This window comes from Mus musculus, chromosome 2 (assembly GCF_000001635.26).
Source record: "Mus musculus strain C57BL/6J chromosome 2, GRCm38.p6 C57BL/6J".
NCBI classification, from domain to species: domain Eukaryota; kingdom Metazoa; phylum Chordata; class Mammalia; order Rodentia; family Muridae; genus Mus; species Mus musculus.
This window is the reverse complement of record NC_000068.7, coordinates 35,438,990-35,451,823: the sequence shown is the minus strand read 5'-3', so window position 1 is coordinate 35,451,823 and position 12,834 is coordinate 35,438,990. Positions and strand designations below refer to the sequence as shown.

The 12,834-nt window shown below is 49.2% G+C and overlaps 1 protein-coding gene across 13 annotated transcripts in view; it reads left to right on the top strand.

The window, feature by feature from the left end:
- Positions 1–12,834, top strand: part of Ggta1 (glycoprotein galactosyltransferase alpha 1, 3) — a 64,203-nt gene that overhangs the window by 12,558 nt on the left and 38,811 nt on the right. The window contains exon 1 of one of the 13 annotated variants that reach the window (XM_011239027.2): positions 5,983–6,128. The exons of 11 other annotated variants lie outside the window; for them this stretch is intronic. The gene's annotated coding sequence lies outside the window, so the exon portion shown is untranslated. Of the gene's footprint in view, positions 1–5,982; positions 6,129–9,652; positions 9,796–12,834 lie in introns of those variants that run through there. One more of the 13 variants, XM_011239028.3, reaches the window with a different exon arrangement.

Genomic DNA, 12,834 nt, shown 5'->3' with positions numbered 1-12,834 from the left:
AGAAAGGTCACCATTTAATATGCTTACTTACCCAGAATTATTTCTGAGAATCCTTCTGGATCTAAAAGAGGAAGTAAGGATAGATTGTCCAAGTCTCAGCCAGGGCTGGGTTGATCTGGTGCCCAATCTCCACATGGAGACTGCAAAGCTTGGGGTGCAGACATGAGAGAGGCTGTGGGACTCTTCTGTGGAAGCATGGCTGTACCCAGAGTGAGCTGGGGTAGAGGGGGAGCATTTAAACCAAAGAGAGGCCTGGAAGCTGAGGGAAGGGAGGGCTTGGTGCTTCTTAGAGGCTGGAGAGTGACAGGTCCTGGAATAAGGAACTCACCCGACTCCCAATTGATTACATGAATCTCGGGGGAATTGGGGAGGAGTCTCAGAGTTGCTATATCCAGAATTGTCACAGTGGACAGTTCTAGAAGTGAGATTGTGTAGTCCTGGGAGGACAGAAAAATAGGAATTATTTCTCCATTTTACCTGTAGGCAAACTGAGGCTTAGAGTGCTCATGTCTTGGCCAAGAATGATGAGTGAAGTGGGAGAAGTGGGTCATGCAAGTCAGATCTTGAATTCCAACAGTGCGTCTTGGAGCCCCTGGTAGCTCCAAGGAGAAAGCATTCTGGAGACAGGTGCTGGGTCTTAGGGAACTGGAGGAGACTCTTGCCTGGGGCAGGGGGAGGGGGAGGGGGCGGGGCTGAAAATGCTGGAGAGAGAGAAGTTAGGACTAATCCTGTCACACAGCCCCTGTGTTCTTCTCACACATGTTCTTGCCTGATAACAGGCCACCATACCTAGTTTAAGAGGTACTGAAGATCTATCAAACCCAAGTCCTCTTGGATGTTGGACAAACACTCTGCCAACTGAGCTACAACCTAGACGCTAGGACTTGTTCTTAATAAGCCTTTCATTATTATAAGCCCGTGGGTCCCTCTTCAAGAGCTTTGCTCATGATTCAGTGATCCCTTTGGGAGTCCAGTGACCCCTTCACAGGGACCGCCTATGACCCTCAGAAAACAGATATTTACATTGCAACCGTAGCAGTTGCAGATGTTCAGGTATGAAGTAACAATGAAATGATTCCCATGGTTAGTGGCCACCACAACACGGGGAACTGTATTAAAGGGCTGCAACATTAGGAAGGTTGAGAATCACTGGTCTAGATGCTTTAGTCTGGGCTGTACTGCAGTCTAGGCCACTGGAAAGGGGGCTGTGTGCTGAAAGTGAGGTAGCCATACCCCACTTGGTTCTAGTGGTACTGGTTGGGGTGTTGTGGGAGCCTCAGTTTCCCTGTCAGCTAGACAGCACAGGGCACAGATTGATCCGATAATCTCCCTGAACAGCTAAACAAAAGACGGAGGGAAAGGAGTCCGAACCCACAGGAAGTGAATTCTCAAAGCAAAACCCACAGAGAGGAAGTGCTTGTTATTCCCAGAGGAATCCCAAGTTGTCAGCTTGTTCTTGACTGTAGATATGAGGAAGCCATCTTCTAGATGTACCTGCCTGGTGGTTTACTGTGGCTCTGCCAGGCAAGCAACATTTGTACAATTTCCCTCAATCCATTCTTGAATTTGTTAATTCCTTCTGGGTTGATGGAGCCCTTACCAAGTACTGGGCTCTGCACCTGCCTGTGGAGAGGTGAGAATTTACCTAGGGGAGACCATACCTAGATGTCTTGAGTGTGCACTGAGTCTCCTAGGGAATGTGAGACAAGTCTTGGCCTCCTCTGAGGTGACTAGCTGGCTTCCTGCAGATGTGGTCTTCACACTGAGAGTGACAAGGGATGTTCCTGAGGCAGAGGAGCCCTCGGTGAGAGCCGACCCTCCAGCCCTTCCTGTATCTGCTCTAGGAAGCTGAGAGCTCTGTTGGCTGGAAGGCAGAAAGGAAGCCAGAGGAGGCGGCAAGCCTGGTACCGGTCAGCTGCCCAGAGCGGTATTATTAGGGTTAGCAACATCCAGAGAACAGCTGCCTGCCTTCCCCCTTCTAACAGAAGTCGGTGAGTGCTTATGTGGAAGTCCAGATGTCCCTAGGAGGAACTTGTCTGGCATCAGGTCCGGGAGAAGCGAGGACACTCGCAAAATCAGCACTTGGCTCCCCAAGCATAAGAGCACAGTCTGGGGTTGAAGATGGATTTTGATGGATCCTTAGGAAAGTCTGGTTTTGTGTGTCAGACAATATAGTGCAAAGGAAGGCTAAATAATATTTCTAAATACAAACAGGACTGAGTGTGCTTGGGACGCCATCTTTTATATGTTCCAAATTTTCAAAAATTACCACAGAGGTGCTCCGTGGCTGAGTCCAAACACCAAGCACCCCCGAAAAGGTGCACCATTCAGAGACTGTGGCATAGATAGCAGAGGGAGACTCCAGCACCAGGGCAGAGAAGGAATGAATCTAGTCTGCACAGGACATGGTGACTTGCTCAGTGTGATGGTCCACTGCCCTCCAGCTGCTTCCTTAGAGTTCAAGGCCACTCTGACTGACCTGGGCTGTGTCCCTTTACATTCATGTGCAGAAGTACCGGAGATGCAGAAGGGGACATTTATCTGTTTTGTTCTTAACACCAGCTGGGCAGCAGCCATGTCTATCAAAGGTACTAGAGGCGAGAGCTTCATGGAGCTATAGATGTCTGTGGTCAGGGAGGTCCCGGGGAGTGTTGGGAGGGAGGGGCTATGTTAATGAACCTCAGAATTTCAGTGTCCCCAGTGCGAAATGTTGCAGACTTTAGACATAGAACATCAATGATGTCATCGTGGTGGAGATGTAATAGTCACCAAAGACCCTGCTTTTATATCCTGGTTTCAAGGAGCCTTCCAGACTTCCCACCCTCCCACCTTGGCTCTGAGCTGCATCTTTCCTTGAGGCTCGGTTTATCTGTAAAGGAGAAGGGTTTGAGGATTGACACTTAGTGTTTCCTTCAGCTGTGAAATGTCTCTGTGTCTGATTATCGCCAGGCTGAGCCTACAGGAGCAACTCTTTGCTTTCTTGACTTCCCCCCCCCCCCTCAGGGTGTGACAGCTGAGCAGCCACAGCAGTCAGGGGTGAGAGGATCAAGTGGCATGGTAGCATGTTGTGTGTTCAGAACAGGCCAGAGTGGAGTCCTGCGATGCAGCTTGGGCCAGCACCTCTGATTCACTGCATGTTTGATTTTAAGTTGAGTTTAGCTCATTGTGTGTTCAGAGCCTTTCATTGTTGCACATAATCTATGGCTCATTCATTCGGAAAGGCACCATTACGTGGGGCCACAAACCACCATGTGGTGCTGGACCACCATGGATCATGTTCCACATCTGGCTTACCAGGAAATGGTTACAGTGTTATCTTGAGTGAATCAAGGCTTGTGCTCTCAAAAGGCGAGGTACAGGCTGCTTCAGACAGCCCTGGCTGAGGCTGTACTTCCAGGAGCCGGGACTGCAGTCGTTGCTGTGGAATTGTCCCAAGGATTCCATTGAGTGCTCAAGGCAGCTGTTGCCACCATGAGGGTAGGCTGGTTAATAGGATGACAGTCACTTTGCTCACAGCAGCCCTGGGAGCAAGAGTTTGAAGGCTGTTAATTAGGGAATCAGGGTCTTCTCTTTAGGAGCAGGAACATCAGAGGAAATGCCTGCAGTATAGCAGAAAGCACTCAGTAGCACTGTGACTTTGATGAATTCTTTGAACAGTGCTTAATATTTGCTCAGCATCCCAGGGAAGATTGGGGCCCCTTGCACTGCTTCCAAACAACATATCAGAGACCCACAACTGAGTGACCTCCAGGAACAGGGAGGTACTGATTCTCGGGACAGGTCATTTTCTTCCTCCTGACCAGCGGCTATTGCATACTAAATTCAAAATGGCTTCCCTCTGGTGCCCATGGTTAGTCTCGGCCTAACCTCCTGAGCTGTGGTCAGAGGGAGCAGACCTTCTCAACAGTGCTGGGCCTTCCTTTCTTGGAGCCAGCTGAAAATAAATGCAAGGCTGTTTCCTTTGTTGCTAGGCAAGATGTGCTAGGGTCAGGGGACAGGTGATCAACCTGGGTGCCTGGCTTGACAGAAACGACTCTGACTTGAACCCACAACTCACTGGGACCCGAGAGTCAGAACACAGCCCTGCTAATTTGCATACTGCTTTTTTCTTAGCACTCAGGGAACTGGTGTTTTGGTTGTTACAGTAAAATGACTCAAATTTCAGGATTCTGTGGGTCACATGGCGAGGGCAGCTGCCCGGGGAAGACATGCAACCTCCCAGCTTGCTTTCATTTTCTCTTCTATCCCTGCAGCAGGTAGAGCTATGGCTGACTCATGATGGGGGCTGCGCTAGGGCAAATCCATAATGACTGGAAAATAAATATAAATCGAAAATTTGTTGAGTGTGGCTAGCTAGAGGAACTCCGGGCTCAGGGCCCTATGTGGAGTATGTGTAGGGTCTCAGTTTTTTGATTCAGGATTGGGGGTCCAGCCACTGCCCAGTGTCATGATAGGGTATCTTACTGCATACCATTCACCTAGAAGAGATGCAGATCTGAAATGCAAAGTGTGGTTTCAACAGCACAGGATAGCATCTCTACCATCAGAAAGTTGAAAGTTTTAAGTCATCCATCATACGTCTGGAAACCTCTGGAATGGAGGCTCTGCTGTCTGCCGGTGAAAAGCAGAAAAAGAGGTGTTGTCCCCCTCACTCTCCAGGCCTCAGAGGTAAAACATGGCTCCCTCCAGACAGAGGCTGGCGTTCACTCTGTTGGGACTCTTGGACCTTGTAAGGTTTGAAGCAGAGAGGTTTGGAACGGAAACAAACCCGGAAGCAGTGCCTTTGGCAGCCGGAAGTCACTCTGCCTTCCCGAGCAAGAGTCTACAAAGTCCACCGCAGCCTCTCCATACCCAGCAGCCAGCCCCCTCATCCTGGTGCTCTGGGGCCGTGTCTAGGATTTCCTGCCATTCCTCCCATGCAGTTTCCTTTTCCTGCTCTGCTGGGCTTAACTTGATGTTCAGATTTGCTTTCTCAGAGGGATGCCACTTGGGACATGGTCTTCACTGCCCGAGATCTGCTCACTGCTTTTGCAGATGGGCAAGCTTCCGGCGAAGGAGGTGGTCCAGGAACCAGATTACTCTCTCTATAGCTCATGCTTACCTTTACTCGTTCTTCATGGCAGTTACCATGCCGGGGCCACGTTTGACATCTTTGCCTGCTCCTCATCCTGGCAGCTAAGTGACAGGGATGGATAGTGCTCTGGCTTTACAAAGGGGGAACATGAGATACACAGATTAAGGAATGCTCTAGAACCACATGGGAAGAAAGGGGGTTGGGACTAAGACAAGGCAATGAGATGGTGCACACAGCAGAAAGAAGACCTCCAAGCCAGCAGGGAGAAAGGAAGTCCAGCCTACAAAGGGGCGGGGCCTCTGAGGTCATGGGGCCAGGCAGAGCTCCTTAGTCCTGAGCCCCTCCACCCAGTCTCCTTTGGTCATTAAAATACTGGCCCCAAATTGTTCGTTCTATGCTACCAGCCTCTTATGAATGGGTGAAGTGCGGTGGCCAGGGAACCCTGAAGAGGAGGGTGGTGGCCTGGGGCCCGGTGCTGGGGTTTAGCAAAGATGGCAGATGCTCTTTGGTCCCTTTTAGGCAGCTTATGCCACAGAGCCAGCTACATACTGCTTGCCCCACTATGCAGGTCACACTTCCTGTTTGCCACTGGGATCCAAGTGGAACTTTGAGTGAAAGATGAGAGGGTGGATAGAGCCTCCTAACCAAAATTGCACCAGTCGGAGGTGGAAAGATACCAAAACAGGCTAAACTTTCCTTTCGAAGCTAGGGAAACTGAGGTGAACAGAAGTTTAAAGCGAGTGAGAACCTGTCCTGGCTCCCATAGTTTGCCAAAAGTCCTGATGTGAGATTATGAAACCCTCAGATGAGTCCTCGTTTCCACATTCCACAGCTGAGGGGTTGGGGCTGGCACAGGTGTCTGTCTGGGCTGGGAGGAGTCTTTTCGTGAGATGAGCTCTGTGAACAAATTATTTGCAAGTCAATACCAGCAAGCACACTTGAAGCCACCTCTCCTGGCAGTTTATATCTACCACGGGAGTGTGTGTGGGGTGGACATCAGGCAGCGCGTTGCACGTGTCCAGACAGCGGCCTGAGCACAAGAGGGAGTAACCTGGTGAGTAACTTCCTGGCAGTGAGTGGCAGAACCCTGGAGGGTAAGGAGGTGGTGACTGGGTAAGAGGGGAAGGCTGACTTAGTATCTGCTGCCTTTAAGGCAGCTTTGGTGTTAGCCTGCTACCCTGCACTCTGATTTAAGGGAGGACGCAGGGCGTAGCCTCATAACTGAAGAGCAAAGTACTGCTTAAGGCTTAGAGTACTAAAAAGTGCTGCTCCTCCCTGGTGCCACAGTAGGGTTAGAAAACCCTAAAGCAAGGTGAGAGAGGAGGATCAGATGCAGCGCACATGCAAGGCCACATACATGCACCCCCCCCCCCCCCACGCACACACACAGATACACCAAGATAAAAACACATGCATGCACAAACACCGCAGAAATCACTAAGGTTAGCTGTCTCTTAGCTGACCTTGAGCAGTGTGTTAATGGCCTGGAGCCTCTGTGTATTGGCTCCATGGAGGCTGTTGATGAATGACACACGAGCAGGATCTAGGAAGAGACTGTAGGCTGCTCTCCTTGAGCAGCCTACAGTCTCAGTGAGTGTGGCTGTGGCTCTCCACTCCAGTGCTTTGTTTTACTTTCTGTATCCCTATAACCTGACACCAGTGGAGTGGCTGACTGTATTTTGGGAGCTTTCCCTCCCCCTGGTCACCCATGAAGACTATGTTTTAAAGGAATATCCCGGGGCTTACCCCCACACACCAACCCGGCAGCGTGGCACCCTTCTTCCCATTAGAGCTCTTGAGGACACCATTGCACATCGGGGGATCCATGTGCAGCACCTCAGACTCTTCCTGGCAAACAGACAGTCTGTCTGCCTTCAGTGTCGTCCTCTTTTAAACATTTGTTCAGTTTATATGGCCTAGAGCAGGCTGGAGGGGTGGAGGTCTGCTCTTCATCTGGGTTCCATCCCCATACAGGACCTGTGCAGATGCAGAGGGGACAGAAAGTGACCGACAGAGTGGCTTTCCGAGCAGCAGTGAGTTATGTCCTGCAGGGAGAGGGGAAAAACAATCCCCGTTGGCACCCAGTCTCTACACTTCCCCTTTTCCTCCTGGGTTTGTGGTTAAACTTTCCAAACCAGACAGCTTCGGGGGAGGCTCATTAGAAGGCTTATTTTGGTTCCATTTTTATTTGAAATTTACTTAAAAACAGCCGAGAACCGGAGGGTTTAGACAGGAAGACCATGTTGCTTGCTGCTCGTTTCTGTTGGTGCAGCAGCTTGGACTGCGCTGCCCTTGGCGTTGGTGATCTTGGCTTCTTTTGCAAAGGGATGACAGAAAATATGGCTCACGTTTATGCAAAGTCAACACTGCTTGCTCTGTGACTTTTTATTTATTTCTATTTTAATCTTTTGAGTGTTGGGGAAACATCTAACTTATTTAAATACATTTTTGTCTGGTTACAAAAGTCGTATGTTCTCATCACAGACTGTGCCAATGCAGCGAGCAGAGCGGAAGCCCTGGCCATCCTTCCACAGACAGAGAGGCTCCCTCCTCCCTCTGTGGCCCCATTTCTTCTGCTCATACCTCCTGCTGGTCAGTTTCCTTTGCTTCCAGGCCGCGCCTTCGCATTAGTGTTAGCATTTTAGGGGATAACATGAGGGAGTTGTCCAGTCTCTGCATCTTCCACAGGGCTTGGTACACAGTAGGTACTTCATAATTATTTATTTCTTGGAACAGGATCTGGTGCATTTCCAGTATTTAGAGAACAGAAAAGCCCAGATGGGCAGGTGTGGGAGATCACATGATCCCTCAGGTACCTGAGGGTCTCAGGACTCAGCACTGATTTTTTTCTGACAAGTCCAGCAGTCTGGTGAGATTGGGGAGATACTGTTCTGAGATGATATCACAGCATCTGGTTGCAGCCAGGAGTTTCCCAATATTTGTAGACTGCTGCTGCCTGAGAGTCTTTTGGGCACCTGCAGTTTATGTAGTAAGTTCAGTCTAAAGTGCAGGGGACACTCAGCATGTGAGTGCCAGCACACGGATGCTAAAAGCGTCTGCAGGGATGCCTACCCTGAGATGGGTTCTGCCAGTGTTGTGTAGAGAGGTAGCTGCTATAAGCCATCCCTACCGCATCTTTGAATCAGCAACTGGTACTTCCCAGTGAGCTTACTGGATGCTGAAAGTTGAGTTTTTTATTGAGGAAGCAGTAAACATGGCAACTGTGATTAGTGTTACAAATGGAATGTAATTGCTTAAGTTCAAGGTCAACCTAACTGAGGACGGGCTATAGTAGGAGTCCCTGCTTTTTATAAATTGCTTTTAAGCCCAGCAGGGTAGCACACGCCTCTGATCACAGCACTCAGGAGGCAGAGGTAGACTGTGAGTGTGAGGTCTACCTAGTCTATTAGTGGGTTCTAGGCTAGCCAGAGCTACATAGTGAGACCTGTCTTTTTTTTTTTTTTAATATATTTTAAAAAGTTGAATTTATTTACTTGTAAAAATCTACTTCTAATTGTTCTATGACCCAAAGGTGGGGAAAACATTTATTTATTTATTTTATTCTTTGTGTGTGTGTATTTGTGTGTGTGTGTGTGTGTGTGCACAAATGCAGGCACCACGGTATGTGTGCAAGTGGAGGTCAAAAGATAACTTGCAGGAGTCCAGGTACAGAACTCAGGTTGTCAGGCTTGGCTGCAAGTGCCTTGGCCCACCAAGCTGTCTTGCAGCCTCATCTCCACTCTTGTGTGGAGATGGACCATTTACCCTGGAGCAGCTAGGGACTCTGGAATCTCAGAGTTGGAAGAGGACAGAATCTTCTTCTGTGTACCTTGTGTGTGTGTGTGTGTGTGTGTGTGTATACATACATATATATATATATATATATATATGATTGTGTGTGTATGTGTGTGTGTGTGTGTGTGTGTGTGTGTGTGTGTATAGTAAGCAGGCAGAGAGATGAGCTGAGGCATACTGAACAGCAGATGAAAGAACTGATGCTTGAGTGCTCAGGAGCCCACCTGGCGAACGAAACCTGAGTTGTCAGTGAAGAGCATTTGCAATGGCTGCGGTTACTATAACCATCCAAATTAATGTGATCATATAAGCTACAGATCCTTGGTCTTCAGACGTTTACAACCTGAAATGGGGGAGGAGACAGGTGTGGTGGTTGCTGAGGGAAGAGGTAAGGGATGCTAAATTAATGCTTAGCCAGGGGAATAATTCAGAGAGGGAAGTTCTCCATGCTGACCAGGCCCAGTTGGTTCCGGCTTTGACCCTGATGGACACAAGTGTGCTCTGAGCTTGTTCCCCTCTCTGTTGGACGGGGCTAATGGAGTGTGCTCCTCGGGGGTATTGGGTGCCCCATCCTTCCCTCAGTCAGCAGGTTAGGTCATCAAGTCATCCTGGATCAGTTGGGGGGCTGGTGAGTACAATCACCTTCTTGGATCTGCTCCGTGACACAAAGAAGGTGAGCCCTGGAAGCGGGCCAGGAATTGAGCTCTTGCCATGAAGGCAGAGAGAGCTGGAGATATAACTAGTCAAACAACCCTGAAAAGTCCCCAAGGTTGGGTGTTCCTTTTTGCGTCAAGCTTGCTGACGGCAGCTAAGGAAGCTGAAGACTGTGTTGGGTCCTCCACACAGGGCAACCTTTTTGCTCAGAGGCTGGGGAACTGCAACCAGAGAAGAAAACCCCAACATTGCTTCTCCGCAGAGAAGAAAAGGTATTCAAGGGCTGTCTGCTGACGCTTCTGGTGGAACAGAGGCCTGAAGCTGGGTGTAGGAGAGGTGACCATGAAGGGGCCAGTGGTACCCACTAAGAGGCTGAGGACCCTTGAGGGACCTGTGGGGAAGGCAGAAGCAAGGAGACAGAGCTGGGTTTCTAGATGATTCCGTAACCCCAGCTGTGCGGTGGTTGGTAATGGAGTACCTATTTCAGGTTCTCACAGGGCAGCACCTCACCTGCCTTATCCATGTGTCACTGAGAGTGAAGCTCACTTTTGCAATGGCCTGTGCTTTCATTAGAGAGCCCAGAACGGGGCTTGGGGGAAGCAGAGCTATGTGGACATTTCTGGAATGTTTCCAGACAGTTGAACATGTTTAGGAAGCCAGTCCCCAACCCCCCTTCCTTGTTCTCTGTGGTTTCCTAGTTTGTCTCATGGGGCAGTTTGGATGGCAGCATCTTTACCTCACGCCGAGTTGTACTGCATGCATGCTGCCCTCCCTTCCTCCACGCCTCGGTTTACTCACGTGTAAAATGGGGTAGCTCAGAAGATTGGGGGCATTGGTTGAGAGGGAAGGAATGCAGAGTACAGGCCTTCAAGGTAGCCTCAAAATCCTCTTGAAATCCACGGAGCTCAAAGTGAACAGGTGAGCAAGGTACCGATGAGGGAGCCTTTGTTTGGACACTCCCCTCCGCAGGGCGATGGGTTACCTCAGGGCCCGTTTTCCACTGAACACGGAGATCCTTGGGACCCATGAGCTGTGTCATTGTCGAGCCTGACACTTGCTAGGTGTTGGTCCTGGTACAAAACAAATATTTACCTGACAAATGAGTAAGCAGACCAACACTTAGCCTCCTCTGATTTGCACCAGTGGCTGGTCAGCTTTATTTTAAAAAATTATCATTTGCTAGACAAGTGCTCTACCACTGATCTCTCCCCACTAACCTTCTTCCAGATTAAATATATTTATGTGTGGCGCGCGCGCACACGCGCGCGTGTGTGTGTGTGTGTGTGTGTGTGTGTGTGTGTGTGTGTGTGTGTATAGTTGAGGGGAACGCTGTGGGAGTTGGCTCTCTCCTTCCACCATGTAGGTCCTGGGAATTAAACTCAGGTCACCAGGTGTGAACAGGTTCACTGAGCCATTTTGCTGCTTCTGTTTGCAGACTTCTTCTTCTGGGATATGAGCAGGTAATTAAGAGGTCCTGGCTTTGCCTGAACCCAGCATGCATTCCCACCAAGTCATTCAGGACAGCCACCAGAGTCCTTGGGGTTTCCTGCTGTGGGAGCCATGGCCCTGCCGCCATCCAAGGCTGTGGTCAAGGCTTGGGTAGGGAAGGTGATTCAGAAGTGTTCTGGGAATCGCTCAGTCCATGCCAAGGCCGGGCTAGCTGTTTTCAGGCTATGGGTACATGGTGGACTCTGGAGACACACAGAGCAAAATGTGCCAGAGTCTGTGAGGGAGAGTTCTGGAATAATCATCAATGTGAATGGAGAAACTGTTGTTTATTGGGAACTGGTTAAAGGGACTTCTGCCAGCACTTCATGGGTGCCATCTCTTTCCGGTGTCTGAGAGAGTGGCTTTGCAGGCAAGCAGGAGAAACCAAGTGTTTAGAGTTGCCTGAGGTCATTCAGTCAACACTGCAGGCTCTCCTGTAGATGTAGGCTCTACGCCTGGCAGATGGGGAGGTAGGGACAGTTTGTTCCTTAGGCACAAGGGACAGTAACACAAGCTGCTGTTCCCTAAGTACTTTATGGGTTCCATGAACTTTACAGATGGATTTGTTGATCTTGGTAATTCAAGGACTAAATGACTTTTTAAAAATCGGTTATGGGGTCTTGCTGCGTCGCTCAGGTTGACTTGAATTCCTAGGCTCACAAAATCACCTTTTAAAAGCTGCTGTGATTATAGATTTGAGCCACAGAGCCTGGCTAAAGCATCCCTCAGTCTACTCCATCTGCTCTCCTCCTGCAGTGCTAGGGCTCCAAGACCTCACTTATGCTAGGCAATTAAGTGTTTTAGGGCACTCTATTACCCCTGCTTTATAGGTTAGTAAACAGTCTCAGGGAGTGCATGTCCAGATCACAGGGCAAGAAATGTTCCAGTCCGTGAACAAGAGCTGTCTCATTTCAAGAACAGACAGAAAATAGCATTCCCCAGTGGCCCGAATTTGAGTTATTTTGTTTGTTTACTTGCTTGTTAGTTTGCGAGGGCATTATTTTTAAACTTTCTGCTAAAACTTCTTCTATTAGATATGAATTCCTGAAAGCATTTTTACGCTTGAGTCAATTCATTATAAGAGTTTGAGAAAAATATAATAGGAGGGAAAAAAAAATCCAAGACAGAACAATCTCAGGATTTTCTAGTAAATTCTTAGATTTGAACACCCCTGGGCCATACACGACTCACTTTGAGTCAGTTTGTCTGTCTCCCCCCTTTCGAGCATCAAGTCAGGCAAGTCGCAGAAGTTATAAGAGAGAGAGGCAAGGACAGCAGAGGTGCAGGAGGAGTGAGGTGGGAATGTATAATGGTTAGCGCCTCTCACTTTTGAGTCAAGATCTCCTTGTGTAGACCAGGATGGCCCCAAACTCAGTGGTCTGCTGGTCATTGCCCCTCAAGTGCTGAGATTCCAGTTGTGTGCCATCATACCTGGCTGGTGATGGTTAATTGTGACTACCAGCTTGATGGGATTTAAAATCACCATAGAAACATGCCTGTGATTATGTCTAGGAGGAGGATGCTTCCAACAAGGTTGAACTGGACATGGAAGAGCTACCCCAACTGGGCAGCACCATTCTGTGTCCTGGAATCTTAGACGGATGACAAAGGAGAAATCAGGGGCCAGAAGGCTCAGTGTTTAGGACTGCATGCTGCTCTCACAGAGGACCCAAGTCAGTTCCCAGCACCCACCTTGGGCAACTCACAAACAGTTTGTAACTCCAGCTCCATGGAAACCGGCCACCTCTGCCCTCCAGGGATATCTGTCATGAGTGTACACACACACACACACATACACACACCTAAAAACAAAAATAAATTTT